Source organism: Petromyzon marinus, chromosome 79 (assembly GCF_048934315.1).
Source record: "Petromyzon marinus isolate PM22_M1 ecotype Great Lakes invasive population chromosome 79, UKy_Petmar_22M1.pri1.0, whole genome shotgun sequence".
Taxonomy (NCBI): domain Eukaryota; kingdom Metazoa; phylum Chordata; class Hyperoartia; order Petromyzontiformes; family Petromyzontidae; genus Petromyzon; species Petromyzon marinus.
In genome coordinates this window covers 7,893,516-7,918,374 of record NC_133745.1, presented here as the reverse complement: position 1 = coordinate 7,918,374, position 24,859 = coordinate 7,893,516, and positions in this window count along the sequence as shown.

Genomic DNA, 24,859 nt, shown 5'->3' with positions numbered 1-24,859 from the left:
TCTGATTTAACACAGCACAGCAAAATCAGTTGCACCATTCAATTCTGCTCGTCCAGACGGGGAGAATTCAATCACATTTATTCGATGCGACGTTTCTTATGGGATTTAATGAGCGACAACATTTTGACCCCAAACCGAGAGGATTCTGGGATGTTTGTGGTTTTTTTGTAATAACTCTGGAAGCAAACGTCGCAGACCCATCAAGGTGGTACTCGTACTTCTCGCCTCATCGAGAGGAATCCAAAGATATGAGTGGTTAAGCTATGGGATATGAAATGGACGAGCGATCAATAAAACAACATGTATTATGGGGTTGAATGCTTTTTGCTATTCACAAAATAAAACCAAAGCAGTAATGCAAATATCTGATTTAACACAGCACAGCAAAATCAGTTGCACCATTCAATTCTGCTCGTCCAGACGGGGAGAATTCAATCACATTTTTTCGATGCGACGTTTCTTATGGGATTGAATGAGCGACAACATTTTGACCCCAAACCGAGAGGATTCTGGGATGTTTGTGGTTTTTTGGTAACAACTCTGGAAGGAAACGTCGCAGGACCCATCAAGGTGGTACTCGTACTGCTCGCCTCATCGAGTGGAATCCAAAGATATGAGTGGTTAAGCTATGCGATATGAAATGGACGAGCGACCAATAAAACAACATGTATTATGGGGTTGAATGCTTTTTGCTATTCACAAAATAAAACAAAAGCAGTCATGCAAATATCTCTTTTAACACAGCACAGAAAAATCAGTTGCACCATTCAATCCCGCTCGTCCAGACGGGGAGAATTCACTCACATTTATTCGATGCGACGTTTCTTATGGGATTTAATGAGCGACAACATTTTGACCCCAAACCGAGAGGATTCTGGGATGTTTGTGGTTTTTTTGTAATAACTCTGGAAGGAAACGTCGCAGATCCATCAAGGTGGTACTCGTACTGCTCGCCTCATCGAGAGGAATCCAAAGATATGAGTGGTTAAGCTATGGGATATGAAATGGACGAGCGATCAATAAAACAACATGTATTATGGGGTTGAATGCATTTTGCTATTCACAAAATAAAACAAAAGCAGTCATGCAAATATCTGTTTTAACACAGCACAGAAAAATCAGTTGCACCATTCAATCCCGCTCGTCCAGACGGGGAGAATTCACTCACATTTATTCGATGCGACGTTTCTTATGGGATTTAATGAGCGACAACATTTTGACCCCAAACCGAGAGGATTCTGGGATGTTTGTGGTTTATTTGTAATAACTCTGGAAGGAAACGTCGCAGACCCATCAAGGTGGTACTCGTACTGCTCGCCTCATCGAGAGGAATCCAAAGATATGAGTGGTTAAGCTATGGGATATGAAATGGACGAGCGATCAATAAAACAACATGTATTATGGGGTTGAATGCATTTTGCTATTCACAAAAGAAAACCAAAGCAGTAATGCAAATATCTGATTTAACACAGCACAGCAAAATCAGTTGCACCATTCAATTCTGCTCGTCCAGACGGGGAGAATTCAATCACATTTATTCGATGCGACGTTTCTTATGGGATTTAATGAGCGACAACATTTTGACCCCAAACCGAGAGGATTCTGGGATGTTTGTGGTTTTTTTGTAATAACTCTGGAAGCAAACGTCGCAGACCCATCAAGGTGGTACTCGTACTTCTCGCCTCATCGAGAGGAATCCAAAGATATGAGTGGTTAAGCTATGGGATATGAAATGGACGAGCGATCAATAAAACAACATGTATTATGGGGTTGAATGCTTTTTGCTATTCACAAAATAAAACCAAAGCAGTAATGCAAATATCTGATTAAACACAGCACAGCAAAATCAGTTGCACCATTCAATTCTGCTCGTCCAGACGGGGAGAATTCAATCACATTTTTTCGATGCGACGTTCCTTATGGGATTGAATGAGCGACAACATTTTGACCCCAAACCGAGAGGATTCTGGGATGTTTGTGGTTTTTTGGTAACAACTCTGGAAGGAAACGTCGCAGGACCCATCAAGGTGGTACTCGTACTGCTCGCCTCATCGAGTGGAATCCAAAGATATGAGTGGTTAAGCTATGCGATATGAAATGGACGAGCGACCAATAAAACAACATGTATTATGGGGTTGAATGCGTTTTGCTATTCACAAAATAAAACAAAAGCAGTCATGAAAATATCTGTTTTAACACAGCACAGCAAAATCAGTTGCACCATTCAATCCCGCTCGTCCATACGGGGAGAATTCAATCACATTTATTCGATGCGACGTTTCTTATGGGATTTAATGAGCGACAACATTTTGACCCCAAACCGAGAGGATTCTGGGATGTTTGTGGTTTTTTTGTAATAACTCTGGAAGGAAACGTCGCAGACCCATCAAGGTGGTACTCGTACTGCTCGCCTCATCGAGAGGAATCCAAAGATATGAGTGGTTAAGCTATGGGATATGAAATGGACGAGCGACCAATAAAACAACATGTATTATGGGATTGAATGCTTTTTGCTATTCGCAAAATAAAACAAAAGCAGTAATGCAAATATCTGATTTAACACAGCACAGCAAAAATCAGTTACACCATTCAATTCCGCTCGTCCAGACGGGGAGAATTCAATCACATTTATTCGATGCGACGTTTCTTATGGGATTTAATGAGCGACAACATTTTGACCCCAAACCGAGAGGATTCTGGGATGTTTGTGGTTTTTTTGTAATAACTCTGGAAGCAAACGTCGCAGACCCATCAAGGTGGTACTCGTACTTCTCGCCTCATCGAGAGGAATCCAAAGATATGAGTGGTTAAGCTATGGGATATGAAATGGACGAGCGATCAATAAAACAACATGTATTATGGGGTTGAATGCTTTTTGCTATTCACAAAATAAAACCAAAGCAGTAATGCAAATATCTGATTTAACACAGCACAGCAAAATCAGTTGCACCATTCAATTCTGCTCGTCCAGACGGGGAGAATTCAATCACATTTTTTCGATGCGACGTTTCTTATGGGATTGAATGAGCGACAACATTTTGACCCCAAACCGAGAGGATTCTGGGATGTTTGTGGTTTTTTGGTAACAACTCTGGAAGGAAACGTCGCAGGACCCATCAAGGTGGTACTCGTACTGCTCGCCTCATCGAGTGGAATCCAAAGATATGAGTGGTTAAGCTATGCGATATGAAATGGACGAGCGACCAATAAAACAACATGTATTATGGGGTTGAATGCTTTTTGCTATTCACAAAATAAAACAAAAGCAGTCATGCAAATATCTCTTTTAACACAGCACAGAAAAATCAGTTGCACCATTCAATCCCGCTCGTCCAGACGGGGAGAATTCACTCACATTTATTCGATGCGACGTTTCTTATGGGATTTAATGAGCGACAACATTTTGACCCCAAACCGAGAGGATTCTGGGATGTTTGTGGTTTTTTTGTAATAACTCTGGAAGGAAACGTCGCAGATCCATCAAGGTGGTACTCGTACTGCTCGCCTCATCGAGAGGAATCCAAAGATATGAGTGGTTAAGCTATGGGATATGAAATGGACGAGCGATCAATAAAACAACATGTATTATGGGGTTGAATGCATTTTGCTATTCACAAAATAAAACAAAAGCAGTCATGCAAATATCTGTTTTAACACAGCACAGAAAAATCAGTTGCACCATTCAATCCCGCTCGTCCAGACGGGGAGAATTCACTCACATTTATTCGATGCGACGTTTCTTATGGGATTTAATGAGCGACAACATTTTGACCCCAAACCGAGAGGATTCTGGGATGTTTGTGGTTTATTTGTAATAACTCTGGAAGGAAACGTCGCAGACCCATCAAGGTGGTACTCGTACTGCTCGCCTCATCGAGAGGAATCCAAAGATATGAGTGGTTAAGCTATGGGATATGAAATGGACGAGCGATCAATAAAACAACATGTATTATGGGGTTGAATGCATTTTGCTATTCACAAAAGAAAACCAAAGCAGTAATGCAAATATCTGATTTAACACAGCACAGCAAAATCAGTTGCACCATTCAATTCTGCTCGTCCAGACGGGGAGAATTCAATCACATTTTTTCGATGCGACGTTTCTTATGGGATTGAATGAGCGACAACATTTTGACCCCAAACCGAGAGGATTCTGGGATGTTTGTGGTTTTTTGGTAACAACTCTGGAAGGAAACGTCGCAGGACCCATCAAGGTGGTACTCGTACTGCTCGCCTCATCGAGTGGAATCCAAAGATATGAGTGGTTAAGCTATGCGATATGAAATGGACGAGCGACCAATAAAACAACATGTATTATGGGGTTGAATGCTTTTTGCTATTCACAAAATAAAACAAAAGCAGTCATGCAAATATCTCTTTTAACACAGCACAGAAAAATCAGTTGCACCATTCAATCCCGCTCGTCCAGACGGGGAGAATTCACTCACATTTATTCGATGCGACGTTTCTTATGGGATTTAATGAGCGACAACATTTTGACCCCAAACCGAGAGGATTCTGGGATGTTTGTGGTTTTTTTGTAATAACTCTGGAAGGAAACGTCGCAGATCCATCAAGGTGGTACTCGTACTGCTCGCCTCATCGAGAGGAATCCAAAGATATGAGTGGTTAAGCTATGGGATATGAAATGGACGAGCGATCAATAAAACAACATGTATTATGGGGTTGAATGCATTTTGCTATTCACAAAATAAAACAAAAGCAGTCATGCAAATATCTGTTTTAACACAGCACAGAAAAATCAGTTGCACCATTCAATCCCGCTCGTCCAGACGGGGAGAATTCACTCACATTTATTCGATGCGACGTTTCTTATGGGATTTAATGAGCGACAACATTTTGACCCCAAACCGAGAGGATTCTGGGATGTTTGTGGTTTATTTGTAATAACTCTGGAAGGAAACGTCGCAGACCCATCAAGGTGGTACTCGTACTGCTCGCCTCATCGAGAGGAATCCAAAGATATGAGTGGTTAAGCTATGGGATATGAAATGGACGAGCGATCAATAAAACAACATGTATTATGGGGTTGAATGCATTTTGCTATTCACAAAAGAAAACCAAAGCAGTAATGCAAATATCTGATTTAACACAGCACAGCAAAATCAGTTGCACCATTCAATTCTGCTCGTCCAGACGGGGAGAATTCAATCACATTTATTCGATGCGACGTTTCTTATGGGATTTAATGAGCGACAACATTTTGACCCCAAACCGAGAGGATTCTGGGATGTTTGTGGTTTTTTTGTAATAACTCTGGAAGCAAACGTCGCAGACCCATCAAGGTGGTACTCGTACTTCTCGCCTCATCGAGAGGAATCCAAAGATATGAGTGGTTAAGCTATGGGATATGAAATGGACGAGCGATCAATAAAACAACATGTATTATGGGGTTGAATGCTTTTTGCTATTCACAAAATAAAACCAAAGCAGTAATGCAAATATCTGATTAAACACAGCACAGCAAAATCAGTTGCACCATTCAATTCTGCTCGTCCAGACGGGGAGAATTCAATCACATTTTTTCGATGCGACGTTTCTTATGGGATTGAATGAGCGACAACATTTTGACCCCAAACCGAGAGGATTCTGGGATGTTTGTGGTTTTTTGGTAACAACTCTGGAAGGAAACGTCGCAGGACCCATCAAGGTGGTACTCGTACTGCTCGCCTCATCGAGTGGAATCCAAAGATATGAGTGGTTAAGCTATGCGATATGAAATGGACGAGCGACCAATAAAACAACATGTATTATGGGGTTGAATGCGTTTTGCTATTCTCAAAATAAAACAAAAGCAGTCATGAAAATATCTGTTTTAACACAGCACAGCAAAATCAGTTGCACCATTCAATCCCGCTCGTCCATACGGGGAGAATTCAATCACATTTATTCGATGCGACGTTTCTTATGGGATTTAATGAGCGACAACATTTTGACCCCAAACCGAGAGGATTCTGGGATGTTTGTGGTTTTTTTGTAATAACTCTGGAAGGAAACGTCGCAGACCCATCAAGGTGGTACTTGTACTGCTTGCCTCATCGAGTGGAATCCAAAGATATGAGTGGTTAAGCTATGGGATATGAAATGGACGAGCGACCAATAAAACAACATGTATTATGGGGTTGAATGCTTTTTGCTATTCGCAAAATAAAACAAAAGCAGTAATGCAAATATCTGATTTAACACAGCACAGCAAAATCAGTTACACCATTCAATTCTGCTCGTCCAGATGGGGAGAATTCAATCACATTTATTCGATGCGACGTTTCTTATGGGATTGAATCAGCGACAACATTTTGACCCCAAACCGAGAGGATTCTGGGATGTTTGTGGTTTTTTGGTAACAACTCTGGAAGGAAACGTCGCAGGACCCATCAAGGTGGTACTCGTACTGCTCGCCTCATCGAGAGGAATCCAAAGATATGAGTGGTTAAGCTATGGGATATGAAATGGACGAGCGATCAATTAAACAACATGTATTATGGGGTTGAATGCATTTTGCTATTCACAAAAGAAAACCAAAGCAGTAATGCAAATATCTGATTTAACACAGCACAGCAAAATCAGTTGCACCATTCAATTCTGCTCGTCCAGACGGGGAGAATTCAATCACATTTATTCGATGCGACGTTTCTTATGGGATTTAATGAGCGACAACATTTTGACCCCAAACCGAGAGGATTCTGGGATGTTTGTGGTTTTTTTGTAATAACTCTGGAAGCAAACGTCGCAGACCCATCAAGGTGGTACTCGTACTTCTCGCCTCATCGAGAGGAATCCAAAGATATGAGTGGTTAAGCTATGGGATATGAAATGGACGAGCGATCAATAAAACAACATGTATTATGGGGTTGAATGCTTTTTGCTATTCACAAAATAAAACCAAAGCAGTAATGCAAATATCTGATTTAACACAGCACAGCAAAATCAGTTGCACCATTCAATTCTGCTCGTCCAGACGGGGAGAATTCAATCACATTTTTTCGATGCGACGTTTCTTATGGGATTGAATGAGCGACAACATTTTGACCCCAAACCGAGAGGATTCTGGGATGTTTGTGGTTTTTTGGTAACAACTCTGGAAGGAAACGTCGCAGGACCCATCAAGGTGGTACTCGTACTGCTCGCCTCATCGAGTGGAATCCAAAGATATGAGTGGTTAAGCTATGCGATATGAAATGGACGAGCGACCAATAAAACAACATGTATTATGGGGTTGAATGCTTTTTGCTATTCACAAAATAAAACAAAAGCAGTCATGCAAATATCTCTTTTAACACAGCACAGAAAAATCAGTTGCACCATTCAATCCCGCTCGTCCAGACGGGGAGAATTCACTCACATTTATTCGATGCGACGTTTCTTATGGGATTTAATGAGCGACAACATTTTGACCCCAAACCGAGAGGATTCTGGGATGTTTGTGGTTTTTTTGTAATAACTCTGGAAGGAAACGTCGCAGATCCATCAAGGTGGTACTCGTACTGCTCGCCTCATCGAGAGGAATCCAAAGATATGAGTGGTTAAGCTATGGGATATGAAATGGACGAGCGATCAATAAAACAACATGTATTATGGGGTTGAATGCATTTTGCTATTCACAAAATAAAACAAAAGCAGTCATGCAAATATCTGTTTTAACACAGCACAGAAAAATCAGTTGCACCATTCAATCCCGCTCGTCCAGACGGGGAGAATTCACTCACATTTATTCGATGCGACGTTTCTTATGGGATTTAATGAGCGACAACATTTTGACCCCAAACCGAGAGGATTCTGGGATGTTTGTGGTTTATTTGTAATAACTCTGGAAGGAAACGTCGCAGACCCATCAAGGTGGTACTCGTACTGCTCGCCTCATCGAGAGGAATCCAAAGATATGAGTGGTTAAGCTATGGGATATGAAATGGACGAGCGATCAATAAAACAACATGTATTATGGGGTTGAATGCATTTTGCTATTCACAAAAGAAAACCAAAGCAGTAATGCAAATATCTGATTTAACACAGCACAGCAAAATCAGTTGCACCATTCAATTCTGCTCGTCCAGACGGGGAGAATTCAATCACATTTATTCGATGCGACGTTTCTTATGGGATTTAATGAGCGACAACATTTTGACCCCAAACCGAGAGGATTCTGGGATGTTTGTGGTTTTTTTGTAATAACTCTGGAAGCAAACGTCGCAGACCCATCAAGGTGGTACTCGTACTTCTCGCCTCATCGAGAGGAATCCAAAGATATGAGTGGTTAAGCTATGGGATATGAAATGGACGAGCGATCAATAAAACAACATGTATTATGGGGTTGAATGCTTTTTGCTATTCACAAAATAAAACCAAAGCAGTAATGCAAATATCTGATTAAACACAGCACAGCAAAATCAGTTGCACCATTCAATTCTGCTCGTCCAGACGGGGAGAATTCAATCACATTTTTTCGATGCGACGTTTCTTATGGGATTGAATGAGCGACAACATTTTGACCCCAAACCGAGAGGATTCTGGGATGTTTGTGGTTTTTTGGTAACAACTCTGGAAGGAAACGTCGCAGGACCCATCAAGGTGGTACTCGTACTGCTCGCCTCATCGAGTGGAATCCAAAGATATGAGTGGTTAAGCTATGCGATATGAAATGGACGAGCGACCAATAAAACAACATGTATTATGGGGTTGAATGCGTTTTGCTATTCACAAAATAAAACAAAAGCAGTCATGAAAATATCTGTTTTAACACAGCACAGCAAAATCAGTTGCACCATTCAATCCCGCTCGTCCATACGGGGAGAATTCAATCACATTTATTCGATGCGACGTTTCTTATGGGATTTAATGAGCGACAACATTTTGACCCCAAACCGAGAGGATTCTGGGATGTTTGTGGTTTTTTTGTAATAACTCTGGAAGGAAACGTCGCAGACCCATCAAGGTGGTACTCGTACTGCTCGCCTCATCGAGAGGAATCCAAAGATATGAGTGGTTAAGCTATGGGATATGAAATGGACGAGCGACCAATAAAACAACATGTATTATGGGATTGAATGCTTTTTGCTATTCGCAAAATAAAACAAAAGCAGTAATGCAAATATCTGATTTAACACAGCACAGCAAAAATCAGTTACACCATTCAATTCCGCTCGTCCAGACGGGGAGAATTCAATCACATTTATTCGATGCGACGTTTCTTATGGGATTTAATGAGCGACAACATTTTGACCTCAAACCGAGAGGATTCTGGGATGTTTGTGGTTTTTTTGTAATAACTCTGGAAGGAAACGTCGCAGACCCATCAAGGTGGTACTTGTACTGCTTGCCTCATCGAGTGGAATCCAAAGATATGAGTGGTTAAGCTATCGGATATGAAATGGACGAGCGACCAATAAAACAACATGTATTATGGGGTTGAATGCTTTTTGCTATTCGCAAAATAAAACAAAAGCAGTAATGCAAATATCTGATTTAACACAGCACAGCAAAATCAGTTACACCATTCAATTCTGCTCGTCCAGACGGGGAGAATTCAATCACATTTATTCGATGCGACGTTTCTCATGGGATTGAATCAGCGACAACATTTTGACCCCAAACCGAGAGGATTCTGGGATGTTTGTGGTTTTTTGGTAACAACTCTGGAAGGAAACGTCGCAGGACCCATCAAGGTGGTACTCCTACTGCTCGCCTCATCGAGTGGAATCCATAAATATGAGTGGTTAAGCTATGCGATATGAAATGGACGAGCGACCAATAAAACAACATGTATTATTGGGTTGAATGCGTTTTGCTATTCACAAAATAAAACAAAAGCAGTCATGCAAATATCTGTTTTAACACAGCACAGAAAAATCAGTTGCACCATTCAATCCCGCTCGTCCAGACGGGGAGAATTCACTCACATTTATTCGATGCGACGTTTCTTATGGGATTTAATGAGCGACAACATTTTGACCCCAAACCGAGAGGATTCTGGGATGTTTGTGGTTTTTTTGTAATAACTCTGGAAGGAAACGTCGCAGATCCATCAAGGTGGTACTCGTACTGCTCGCCTCATCGAGTGGAATCCAAAGATATGAGTGGTTAAGCTATGCGATATGAAATGGACGAGCGACCAATAAAACAACATGTATTATGGGGTTGAATGCGTTTTGCTATTCACAAAATAAAACAAAAGCAGTCATGAAAATATCTGTTTTAACACAGCACAGCAAAATCAGTTGCACCATTCAATCCCGCTCGTCCATACGGGGAGAATTCAATCACATTTATTCGATGCGACGTTTCTTATGGGATTTAATGAGCGACAACATTTTGACCCCAAACCGAGAGGATTCTGGGATGTTTGTGGTTTTTTTGTAATAACTCTGGAAGGAAACGTCGCAGACCCATCAAGGTGGTACTCGTACTGCTCGCCTCATCGAGAGGAATCCAAAGATATGAGTGGTTAAGCTATGGGATATGAAATGGACGAGCGACCAATAAAACAACATGTATTATGGGATTGAATGCTTTTTGCTATTCGCAAAATAAAACAAAAGCAGTAATGCAAATATCTGATTTAACACAGCACAGCAAAAATCAGTTACACCATTCAATTCCGCTCGTCCAGACGGGGAGAATTCAATCACATTTATTCGATGCGACGTTTCTTATGGGATTTAATGAGCGACAACATTTTGACCCCAAACCGAGAGGATTCTGGGATGTTTGTGGTTTTTTTGTAATAACTCTGGAAGGAAACGTCGCAGACCCATCAAGGTGGTACTTGTACTGCTTGCCTCATCGAGTGGAATCCAAAGATATGAGTGGTTAAGCTATGGGATATGAAATGGACGAGCGACCAATAAAACAACATGTATTATGGGGTTGAATGCTTTTTGCTATTCGCAAAATAAAACAAAAGCAGTAATGCAAATATCTGATTTAACACAGCACAGCAAAATCAGTTACACCATTCAATTCTGCTCGTCCAGACGGGGAGAATTCAATCACATTTATTCGATGCGACGTTTCTCATGGGATTGAATCAGCGACAACATTTTGACCCCAAACCGAGAGGATTCTGGGATGTTTGTGGTTTTTTGGTAACAACTCTGGAAGGAAACGTCGCAGGACCCATCAAGGTGGTACTCGTACTGCTCGCCTCATCGAGTGGAATCCATAAATATGAGTGGTTAAGCTATGCGATATGAAATGGACGAGCGACCAATAAAACAACATGTATTATTGGGTTGAATGCGTTTTGCTATTCACAAAATAAAACAAAAGCAGTCATGCAAATATCTGTTTTAACACAGCACAGAAAAATCAGTTGCACCATTCAATCCCGCTCGTCCAGACGGGGAGAATTCACTCACATTTATTCGATGCGACGTTTCTTATGGGATTTAATGAGCGACAACATTTTGACCCCAAACCGAGAGGATTCTGGGATGTTTGTGGTTTTTTTGTAATAACTCTGGAAGGAAACGTCGCAGATCCATCAAGGTTGTACTCGTACTGCTCGCCTCATCGAGAGGAATCCAAAGATATGAGTGGTTAAGCTATGGGATATGAAATGGACGAGCGATCAATAAAACAACATGTATTATGGGGTTGAATGCATTTTGCTATTCACAAAATAAAACAAAAGCAGTCATGCAAATATCTGTTTTAACACAGCACAGAAAAATCAGTTGCACCATTCAATCCCGCTCGTCCAGACGGGGAGAATTCACTCACATTTATTCGATGCGACGTTTCTTATGGGATTTAATGAGCGACAACATTTTGACCCCAAACCGAGAGGATTCTGGGATGTTTGTGGTTTATTTGTAATAACTCTGGAAGGAAACGTCGCAGACCCATCAAGGTGGTACTCGTACTGCTCGCCTCATCGAGAGGAATCCAAAGATATGAGTGGTTAAGCTATGGGATATGAAATGGACGAGCGATCAATAAAACAACATGTATTATGGGGTTGAATGCATTTTGCTATTCACAAAAGAAAACCAAAGCAGTAATGCAAATATCTGATTTAACACAGCACAGCAAAATCAGTTGCACCATTCAATTCTGCTCGTCCAGACGGGGAGAATTCAATCACATTTATTCGATGCGACGTTTCTTATGGGATTTAATGAGCGACAACATTTTGACCCCAAACCGAGAGGATTCTGGGATGTTTGTGGTTTTTTGGTAACAACTCTGGAAGGAAACGTCGCAGGACCCATCAAGGTGGTACTCGTACTGCTCGCCTCATCGAGTGGAATCCATAAATATGAGTGGTTAAGCTATGCGATATGAAATGGACGAGCGACCAATAAAACAACATGTATTATGGGGTTGAATGCGTTTTGCTATTCACAAAATAAAACAAAAGCAGTCATGAAAATATCTGTTTTAACACAGCACAGCAAAATCAGTTGCACCATTCAATCCCGCTCGTCCATACGGGGAGAATTCAATCACATTTATTCGATGCGACGTTTCTTATGGGATTTAATGAGCGACAACATTTTGACCCCAAACCGAGAGGATTCTGGGATGTTTGTGGTTTTTTTGTAATAACTCTGGAAGGAAACGTCGCAGACCCATCAAGGTGGTAGTCTTACTGCTCGCCTCATCGAGAGGAATCCAAAGATATGAGTGCTTAAGCTATGGGATATGAAATTGACGAGCGACCAATAAAACAACATGTATTATTGGGTTGAATGCTTTTTGCTATTCACAAAATAAAACAAAAGCAGTCATGCAAATATCTGTTTTAACACAGCACAGAAAAATCAGTTGCACCATTCAATCCCGCTCGTCCAGACGGGGAGAATTCACTCACATTTATTCGATGCGACGTTTCTTATGGGATTTAATGAGCGACAACATTTTGACCCCAAACCGAGAGGATTCTGGGATGTTTGTGGTTTTTTTGTAATAACTCTGGAAGGAAACGTCGCAGATCCATCAAGGTGGTACTCGTACTGCTCGCCTCATCGAGAGGAATCCAAAGATATGAGTGGTTAAGCTATGGGATATGAAATGGACGAGCGATCAATAAAACAACATGTATTATGGGGTTGAATGCATTTTGCTATTCACAAAATAAAACAAAAGCAGTCATGCAAATATCTGTTTTAACACAGCACAGAAAAATCAGTTGCACCATTCAATCCCGCTCGTCCAGACGGGGAGAATTCACTCACATTTATTCGATGCGACGTTTCTTATGGGATTTAATGAGCGACAACATTTTGACCCCAAACCGAGAGGATTCTGGGATGTTTGTGGTTTATTTGTAATAACTCTGGAAGGAAACGTCGCAGACCCATCAAGGTGGTACTCGTACTGCTCGCCTCATCGAGAGGAATCCAAAGATATGAGTGGTTAAGCTATGGGATATGAAATGGACGAGCGATCAATAAAACAACATGTATTATGGGGTTGAATGCATTTTGCTATTCACAAAATAAAACCAAAGCAGTAATGCAAATATCTGATTTAACACAGCACAGCAAAATCAGTTGCACCATTCAATTCTGCTCGTCCAGACGGGGAGAATTCAATCACATTTATTCGATGCGACGTTTCTTATGGGATTTAATGAGCGACAACATTTTGACCCCAAACCGAGAGGATTCTGGGATGTTTGTGGTTTTTTTGTAATAACTCTGGAAGCAAACGTCGCAGACCCATCAAGGTGGTACTCGTACTTCTCGCCTCATCGAGAGGAATCCAAAGATATGAGTGGTTAAGCTATGGGATATGAAATGGACGAGCGATCAATAAAACAACATGTATTATGGGGTTGAATGCTTTTTGCTATTCACAAAATAAAACCAAAGCAGTAATGCAAATATCTGATTAAACACAGCACAGCAAAATCAGTTGCACCATTCAATTCTGCTCGTCCAGACGGGGAGAATTCAATCACATTTTTTCGATGCGACGTTTCTTATGGGATTGAATGAGCGACAACATTTTGACCCCAAACCGAGAGGATTCTGGGATGTTTGTGGTTTTTTGGTAACAACTCTGGAAGGAAACGTCGCAGGACCCATCAAGGTGGTACTCGTACTGCTCGCCTCATCGAGTGGAATCCAAAGATATGAGTGGTTAAGCTATGCGATATGAAATGGACGAGCGACCAATAAAACAACATGTATTATGGGGTTGAATGCGTTTTGCTATTCACAAAATAAAACAAAAGCAGTCATGAAAATATCTGTTTTAACACAGCACAGCAAAATCAGTTGCACCATTCAATCCCGCTCGTCCATACGGGGAGAATTCAATCACATTTATTCGATGCGACGTTTCTTATGGGATTTAATGAGCGACAACATTTTGACCCCAAACCGAGAGGATTCTGGGATGTTTGTGGTTTTTTTGTAATAACTCTGGAAGGAAACGTCGCAGACCCATCAAGGTGGTACTCTTACTGCTCGCCTCATCGAGAGGAATCCAAAGATATGAGTGCTTAAGCTATGGGATATGAAATTGACGAGCGACCAATAAAACAACATGTATTATTGGGTTGAATGCTTTTTGCTATTCACAAAATAAAACAAAAGCAGTCATGCAAATATCTGTTTTAACACAGCACAGAAAAATCAGTTGCACCATTCAATCCCGCTCGTCCAGACGGGGAGAATTCACTCACATTTATTCGATGCGACGTTTCTTATGGGATTTAATGAGCAACAACATTTTGACCCCAAACCGAGAGGATTCTGGGATGTTTGTGGTTTTTTTGTAATAACTCTGGAAGGAAACGTCGCAGACCCATCAAGGTGGTACTTGTACTGCTTGCCTCATCGAGTGGAATCCAAAGATATGAGTGGTTAAGCTATGGGATATGAAATGGACGAGCGACCAATAAAACAACATGTATTATGGGGTTGAATGCTTTTTGCTATTCCCAAAATAAAACAAAAGCAGTAATGCAAATATCTGATTTAACACAGCACAGCAAAATCAGTTACACCATTCAATTCTGCTCGTCCAGACGGGGAGAATTCAATCACATTTATTCGATGCGACGTTTCTTATGGGATTGAATCAGCGACAACATTTTGACCCCAAACCGAGAGGATTCTGGGATGTTTGTGGTTTTTTTGTAATAACTCTGGAAGGAAACGTCGCAGACCCATCAAGGTGGTACTCGTACTGCTCGCCTCATCGAGAGGAATCCAAAGGTATGAGTGGTTAAGCTATGGGATATGAAATGGACGAGCGACCAATAAAAAAACATGTATTTTGGGGTTGAATGCTTTTTGCTATTCACAAAATAAAACAAATGCAGTCATGCAAATATCTGTTTTAACACAGCACAGCAAAAATCAGTTACACCATTCAATTCCGCTCGTCCAGACGGGGAGAATTCAATCACATTTATTCGATGCGACGTTTCTTATGGGATTTAATGAGCGACAACATTTTAACCCCAAACCGAGAGGATTCTGGGATGTTTGTGGTTTATTTGTAATAACTCTGGAAGGAAATGTCGCAGACACATCAAGGTGGTACTCGTACTGCTCGCCTCATCGAGAGGAATCCAAAGATATGAGTGTTTAAGGTATGGGATATGAAATGGACGAGCGACCAATAAAACAACATGTATTATGCGGTTGAATGCTTTTTGCTATTCACAAAATAAAACCAAATCGGTAATGCAAATATCTGATTTAACACAGCACAGCAAAATCAGTTGCACCATTCAATTCTGCTCGTCCAGACGGGGAGAATTCAATCACATTTTTTCGATGCGACGTTTCTTATGGGATTGAATGAGCGACAACATTTTGACCCCAAACCGAGAGGATTCTGGGATGTTTGTGGTTTTTTTGTAATAACTCTGGAAGGAAACGTCGCAGACCCATCAAGTTGGTACTCGTACTGCTCGCCTCATCGAGAGGAATCCAAAGATATGAGTGCTTAAGCTATGGGATATGAAATTGACGAGCGACCAATAAAACAACATGTATTATGGGGTTGAATGCTTTTTGCTATTCACAAAATAAAACAAAAGCAGTCATGCAAATATCTGTTTTAACACAGCACAGAAAAATCAGTTGCACCATTCAATCCCGCTCGTCCAGACGGGGAGAATTCACTCACATTTATTCGATGCGACGTTTCTTATGGGATTTAATGAGCGACAACATTTTGACCCCAAACCGAGAGGATTCTGGGATGTTTGTGGTTTATTTGTAATAACTCTGGAAGGAAACGTCGCAGACCCATCAAGGTGGTACTCGTACTGCTCGCCTCATCGAGAGGAATCCAAAGATATGAGTGTTTAAGGTATGGGATATGAAATGGACGAGCGACCAATAAAACAACATGTATTATGCGGTTGAATGCTTTTTGCTATTCACAAAATAAAACCAAATCGGTAATGCAAATATCTGATTTAACACAGCACAGCAAAATCAGTTGCACCATTCAATTCTGCTCGTCCAGACGGGGAGAATTCAATCACATTTTTTCGATGCGACGTTTCTTATGGGATTGAATGAGCGACAACATTTTGACCCCAAACCGAGAGGATTCTGGGATGTTTGTGGTTTTTTTGTAATAACTCTGGAAGGAAACGTCGCAGACCCATCAAGTTGGTACTCGTACTGCTCGCCTCATCGAGAGGAATCCAAAGATATGAGTGCTTAAGCTATGGGATATGAAATTGACGAGCGATCAATAAAACAACATGTATTATGGGGTTGAATGCTTTTTGCTATTCGCAAAATAAAACAAAAGCAGTAATGCAAATATCTGATTTAACACAGCACAGCAAAATCAGTTACACCATTCAATCCCGCTCGTCCAGACGGGGAGAATTCAATCACATTTTTTCGATGCGACGTTTCTTATGGGATTGAATGAGCGACAACATTTTGACCCCAAACCGAGAGGATTCTGGGATGTTTGTGTTTTTTTTTGTAATAACTCTGGAAGGAAACGTTCGCAGACCCATCAAGGTGGTACTCGTACTGCTCGCCTCATCGAGAGGAATCCAAAGATATGAGTGCTTAAGCTATGGGATATGAAATTGACGAGCGACCAATAAAACAACATGTATTATGGGGTTGAATGCTTTTTGCTATTCACAAAATAAAACCAAAGCAGTAATGCAAATATCTGATTTAATACAGCACAGCAAAATCAGTTGCACCATTCAATTCTGCTCGTCCAGACGGGGAGAATTCAATCACATTTTTTCGATGCGACGTTTCTTATGGGATTGAATCAGCGACAACATTTTGACCACAAACCGAGAAGATTCTGGGATGTTTGTGGTTTTTTGGTAACAACTCTGGAAGGAAACGTCGCAGGACCCATCACGGTGGTACTCGTACTGCTCGCCTCATCGAGAGGAATCCAAAGATATGAGTGTTTAAGCTATGGGATATGAAATGGACGAGCGACCAATAAAACAACATGTATTATGGGGTTGAATGCTTTTTGCTATTCACAAAATAAAACCAAATCGGTAATGCAAATATCTGATTTAACACAGCACAGCAAAATCAGTTGCACCATTCAATTCTGCTCGTCCAGACGGGGAGAATTCAATCACATTTATTCGATGCGACGTTTCTTATGGGATTTAATGAGCGACAACATTTTGACCCCAAACCGAGAGGATTCTGGGATGTTTGTGGTTTATTTGTAATAACTCTGGAAGGAAACGTCGCAGACCCATCAAGGTGGTACTCGTACTGCTCGCCTCATCGAGAGGAATCCAAAGATATGAGTGCTTAAGCTATGGGATATGAAATTGACGAGCGACCAATAAAACAACATGTATTATGGGGTTGAATGCTTTTTGCTATTCACAAAATAAAACCAAAGCAGTAATGCAAATATCTGATTTAACACAGCACAGCAAAATCAGTTGCACCATTCAATTCTGCTCGTCCAGACGGGGAGAATTCAATCACATTTTTTCGATGCGACGTTTATTATGGGATTGAATCAGCGACAACATTTTGACCCCAAACCGAGAGAATTCTGGGATGTTTGTGGTTTTTTGGTAACAACTCTGGAAGGAAACGTCGCAGGACCCATCACGGTGGTACTCGTACTGCTCGCCTCATCGAGTGGAATCCAAAGATATGAGTGGTTAAGCTATGCGATATGAAATGGACGAGCGACCAATAAAACAACATGTATTATGGGGTTGAATGCGTTTTGCTATTCACAAAATAAAACAAAAGCAGTCATGCAAATATCTGTTTTAACACAGCACAGCAAAATCAGTTGCACCATTCAATCCCGCTCGTCCATACGGGGAGAATTCAATCACATTTATTCGATGCGACGTTTCTTATGGGATTGAATGAGCGACAACATTTTGACCCCAAACCGAGAGGATTCTGGGATGTTTGTGGTTTTTTTGTAATAACTCTGGAAGGAAACGTCGCAGACCCATCAAGGTGGTACTCGTACTGCTCGCCTCATCGAGAGGAATCCAAAGATATGAGTGCTTAAGCTATGGGATATGAAATTGACGAGCGACCAATAAAACAACATGTATTATTGGGTTGAATGCTTTTTGCTATTCACAAAATAAAACAAAAGCAGTCATGCAAATATCTGTTTTAACACAGCACAGAAAAATCAGTTGCACCATTCAATCCCGCTCGTCCAGACGGGGAGAATTCACTCACATTTATTCGATGCGACGTTTCTTATGGGATTTAATGAGCGACAACATTTTGACCCCAAACCGAGAGGATTCTGGGATGTTTGTGGTTTATTTGTAATAACTCTGGAAGGAAACGTCGCAGACCCATCAAGATGGTACTCGTACTGCTCGCCTCATCGAGAGGAATCCAAAGATATGAGTGTTTAAGCTATGGGATATGAAATGGACGAGCGACCAATAAAACAACATGTATTATGGGGTTGAATGCTTTTTGCTATTCACAAAATAAAACCAAATCGGTAATGCAAATATCTGATTTAACACAGCACAGCAAAATCAGTTGCACCATTCAATTCTGCTCGTCCAGACGGGGAGAATTCAATCACATTTTTTCGATGCGACGTTTCTTATGGGATTGAATGAGCGACAACATTTTGACCCCAAACCGAGAGGATTCTGGGATGTTTGTGGTTTTTTTGTAATAACTCTGGAAGGAAACGTCGCAGACCCATCAAGGTGGTACTCGTACTGCTCGCCTCATCGAGAGGAATCCAAAGATATGAGTGCTTAAGCTATGGGATATGAAATTGACGAGCGACCAATAAAACAACATGTATTATTGGGTTGAATGCTTTTTGCTATTCACAAAATAAAACAAAAGCAGTCATGCAAATATCTGTTTAAACACAGCACAGAAAAATCAGTTGCACCATTCAATCCCGCTCGTCCAGACGGGGAGAATTCACTCACATTTATTCGATGCGACGTTTCTTATGGGATTTAATGAGCGACAACATTTTGACCCCAAACCGAGAGGATTCTGGGATGTTTGTGGTTTTTTTGTAATAACTCTGGAAAGGAAACGTCGCAGACCCATCAAGGTGGTACTTGTACTGCTTGCCTCATCGAGTGGAATCCAAAGATATGAGTGGTTAAGCTATGCGATATGAAATGGACGAGCGACCAATAAAACAACATGTATTATGGGGTTGAATGCGTTTTGCTATTCACAAAATAAAACAAAAGCAGTCATGAAAATATCTGTTTTAACACAGCACAGCAAAATCAGTTGCACCATTCAATCCCGCTCGTCCATACGGGGAGAATTCAATCACATTTATTCGATGCGACGTTTCTTATGGGATTTAATGAGCGACAACATTTTGACCCCAAACCGAGAGGATTCTGGGATGTTTGTGGTTTTTTTGTAATAACTCTAGAAGGAAACGTCGCAGACCCATCAAGGTGGTACTCGTACTGCTCGCCTCATCGAGCGGAATCCAAAGATATGAGTGCTTAAGCTATGGGATATGAAATTGACGAGCGACCAATAAAACAACATGTATTATTGGGTTGAATGCTTTTTGCTATTCACAAAATAAAACAAAAGCAGTCATGCAAATATCTGTTTTAACACAGCACAGAAAAATCAGTTGCACCATTCAATCCCGCTCGTCCAGACGGGGAGAATTCACTCACATTTATTCGATGCGACGTTTCTTATGGGATTTAATGAGCGACAACATTTTGACCCCAAACCGAGAGGATTCTGGGATGTTTGTGGTTTTTTTGTAATAACTCTGGAAGGAAACGTCGCAGACCCATCAAGGTGGTACTTGTACTGCTTGCCTCATCGAGTGGAATCCAAATATATGAGTGGTTAAGCTATGGGATATGAAATGGACGAGCGACCAATAAAACAACATGTATTATGGGGTTGAATGCTTTTTGCTATTCGCAAAATAAAACAAAAGCAGTAATGCAAATATCTGATTTAACACAGCACAGCAAAATCAGTTACACCATTCAATTCTGCTCGTCCAGACGGGGAGTATTCAATCACATTTATTCGATGCGACGTTTCTTATGGGATTGAATGAGCGACAACATTTTGACCCCAAACCGAGAGGATTCTGGGATGTTTGTGTTTTTTTTGTAATAACTCTGGAAGGAAACGTCGCAGACCCATCAAGGTGGTACTCGTACTGCTCGCCTCATCGAGAGGAATCCAAAGATATGAGTGGTTAAGCTATGGTATATGAAATGGACGAGCGACCAATAAAAAAACATGTATTTTGGGGTTGAATGCTTTTTGCTATTCACAAAATAAAACAAATGCAGTCATGCAAATATCTGTTTTAACACAGCACAGCAAAAATCAGTTACACCATTCAATTCCGCTCGTCCAGACGGGGAGAATTCAATCACATTTATTCGATGCGACGTTTCTTATGGGATTTAATGAGCGACAACATTTTGACCCCAAACCGAGAGGATTCTGGGATGTTTGTGGTTTATTTGTAATAACTCTGGAAGGAAACGTCGCAGACCCATCAAGGTGGTACTCGTACTGCTCGCCTCATCGAGAGGAATCCAAAGATATGAGTGTTTAAGCTATGGGATATGAAATGGACGAGCGACCAATAAAACAACATGTATTATGGGGTTGAATGCTTTTTGCTATTCACAAAATAAAACCAAATCGGTAATGCAAATATCTGATTTAACACAGCACAGCAAAATCAGTTGCACCATTCAATTCTGCTCGTCCAGACGGGGAGAATTCAATCACATTTATTCGATGCGACGTTTCTTATGGGATTTAATGAGCGACAACATTTTGACCCCAAACCGAGAGGATTCTGGGATGTTTGTGGTTTATTTGTAATAACTCTGGAAGGAAACGTCGCAGACCCATCAAGGTGGTACTCGTACTGCTCGCCTCATCGAGAGGAATCCAAAGATATGAGTGCTTAAGCTATGGGATATGAAATTGACGAGCGACCAATAAAACAACATGTATTATGGGGTTGAATGCTTTTTGCTATTCACAAAATAAAACCAAAGCAGTAATGCAAATATCTGATTTAACACAGCACAGCAAAATCAGTTGCACCATTCAATTCTGCTCGTCCAGACGGGGAGAATTCAATCACATTTTTTCGATGCGACGTTTCTTATGGGATTGAATCAGCGACAACATTTTGACCCCAAACCGAGAGGATTCTGGGATGTTTGTGGTTTTTTGGTAACAACTCTGGAAGGAAACGTCGCAGGACCCATCACGGTGGTACTCGTACTGCTCGCCTCATCGAGTGGAATCCAAAGATATGAGTGGTTAAGCTATGCGATATGAAATGGACGAGCGACCAATAAAACAACATGTATTATGGGGTTGAATGCGTTTTGCTATTCACAAAATAAAACAAAAGCAGTCATGCAAATATCTGTTTTAACACAGCACAGCAAAATCAGTTGCACCATTCAATCCCGCTCGTCCATACGGGGAGAATTCAATCACATTTATTCGATGCGACGTTTCTTATGGGATTGAATGAGCGACAACATTTTGACCCCAAACCGAGAGGATTCTGGGATGTTTGTGGTTTTTTTGTAATAACTCTGGAAGGAAACGTCTCAGACCCATCAAGGTGGTACTCGTACTGCTCGCCTCATCGAGAGGAATCCAAAGATATGAGTGCTTAAGCTATGGGATATGAAATTGACGAGCGACCAATAAAACAACATGTATTATTGGGTTGAATGCTTTTTGCTATTCACAAAATAAAACAAAAGCAGTCATGCAAATATCTGTTTTAACACAGCACAGAAAAATCAGTTGCACCATTCAATCCCGCTCGTCCAGACGGGGAGAATTCACTCACATTTATTCGATGCGACGTTTCTTATGGGATTTAATGAGCGACAACATTTTGACCCCAAACCGAGAGGATTCTGGGATGTTTGTGGTTTTTTTGTAATAACTCTGGAAGGAAACGTCGCAGACCCATCAAGGTGGTACTTGTACTGCTTGCCTCATCGAGTGGAATCCAAAGATATGAGTGGTTAAGCTATGGTATATGAAATGGACGAGCGACCAATAAAACAACATGTATTATGGGGTTGAATGCTTTTTGCTATTCGCAAAATAAAACAAAAGCAGTAATGCAAATATCTGATTTAACACAGCACAGCAAAATCAGTTACACCATTCAATTCTGCTCGTCCAGACGGGGAGAATTCAATCACATTTATTCGATGCGACGTTTCTTATGGGATTGAATCAGCGACAACATTTTGACCCCAAACCGAGAGGATTCTGGGATGTTTGTGGTTTTTTGGTAACAACTCTGGAAGGAAACGTCGCAGGACCCATCAAGGTGGTACTCGTACTGCTCGCCTCATCGAGTGGAATCCATAAATATGAGTGGTTAAGCTATGCGATATGAAATGGACGAGCGACCAATCAAACAACATGTATTATGGGGTTGAATGCGTTTTGCTATTCACAAAATAAAACAAAAGCAGTCATGAAAATATCAGTTTTAACACAGCACAGCAAAATCAGTTGCACCATTCAATCCCGCTCGTCCATACGGGGAGAATTCAATCACATTTATTCGATGCGACGTTTCTTATGGGATTTAATGAGCGACAACATTTTGACCCCAAACCGAGAGGATTCTGGGATGTTTGTGGTTTATTTGTAATAACTCTGGAAGGAAACGTCGCAGACCCATCAAGGTGGTACTCGTACTGCTCGCCTCATCGAGAGGAATCCAAAGATATGAGTGTTTAAGCTATGGGATATGAAATGGACGAGCGACCAATAAAACAACATGTATTATGCGGTTGAATGCTTTTTGCTATTCACAAAATAAAACCAAATCGGTAATGCAAATATCTGATTTAACACAGCACAGCAAAATCAGTTGCACCATTCAATTCTGCTCGTCCAGACGGGGAGAATTCAATCACATTTTTTCGATGCGACGTTTCTTATGGGATTGAATGAGCGACAACATTTTGACCCCAAACCGAGAGGATTCTGGGATGTTTGTGGTTTTTTTGTAATAACTCTGGAAGGAAACGTCGCAGACCCATCAAGTTGGTACTCGTACTGCTCGACTCATCGAGAGGAATCCAAAGATATGAGTGCTTAAGCTAGGGGATATGAAATTGACGAGCGACCAATAAAACAACATGTATTATGGGGTTGAATGCTTTTTGCTATTCACAAAATAAAACAAAAGCAGTCATGCAAATATCTGTTTTAACACAGCACAGAAAAATCAGTTGCACCATTCAATCCCGCTCGTCCAGACGGGGAGAATTCACTCACATTTATTCGATGCGACGTTTCTTATGGGATTTAATGAGCGACAACATTTTGACCCCAAACCGAGAGGATTCTGGGATGTTTGTGGTTTTTTTGTAATAACTCTGGAAGGAAACGTCTCAGACCCATCAAGGTGGTACTTGTACTGCTTGCCTCATCGAGTGGAATCCAAAGATATGAGTGGTTAAGCTATGGGATATGAAATGGACGAGCGACCAATAAAACAACATGTATTATGGGGTTGAATGCTTTTTGCTATTCGCAAAATAAAACAAAAGCAGTAATGCAAATATCTGATTTAACACAGCACAGCAAAATCAGTTACACCATTCAATCCCGCTCGTCCAGACGGGGAGAATTCAATCACATTTATTCGATGCGACGTTTCTTATGGGATTTAATGAGCGACAACATTTTGACCCCAAACCGAGAGAATTCTGGGATGTTTGTGGTTTATTTGTAATAACTCTGGAAGGAAACGTCGCAGACCCAACAAGGTGGTACTCGTAATGCTCGCCTCATCGAGAGGAATCCAAAGATATGAGTGTTTAAGCTATGGGATATGAAATGGACGAGCGACCAATAAAACAACATGTATTATGGGGTTGAATGCTTTTTGCTATTCACAAAATAAAACCAAATCGGTAATGCAAATATCTGATTTAACACAGCACAGCAAAATCAGTTGCACCATTCAATTCTGCTCGTCCAGACGGGGAGAATTCAATCACATTTTTTCGATGCGACGTTTCTTATGGGATTGAATGAGCGACAACATTTTGACCCCAAACCGAGAGGATTCTGGGATGTTTGTGTTTTTTTTTGTAATAACTCTGGAAGGAAATGTCGCAGACCCATCAAGGTGGTACTCGTACTGCTCGCCTCATCGAGAGGAATCCAAAGATATGAGTGCTTAAGCTATGGGATATGAAATTGACGAGCGACCAATAAAACAACATGTATTATGGGGTTGAATGCTTTTTGCTATTCACAAAATAAAACCAAAGCAGTAATGCAAATATCTGATTTAACACAGCACAGCAAAATCAGTTGCACCATTCAATTCTGCTCGTCCAGACGGGGAGAATTCAATCACATTTTTT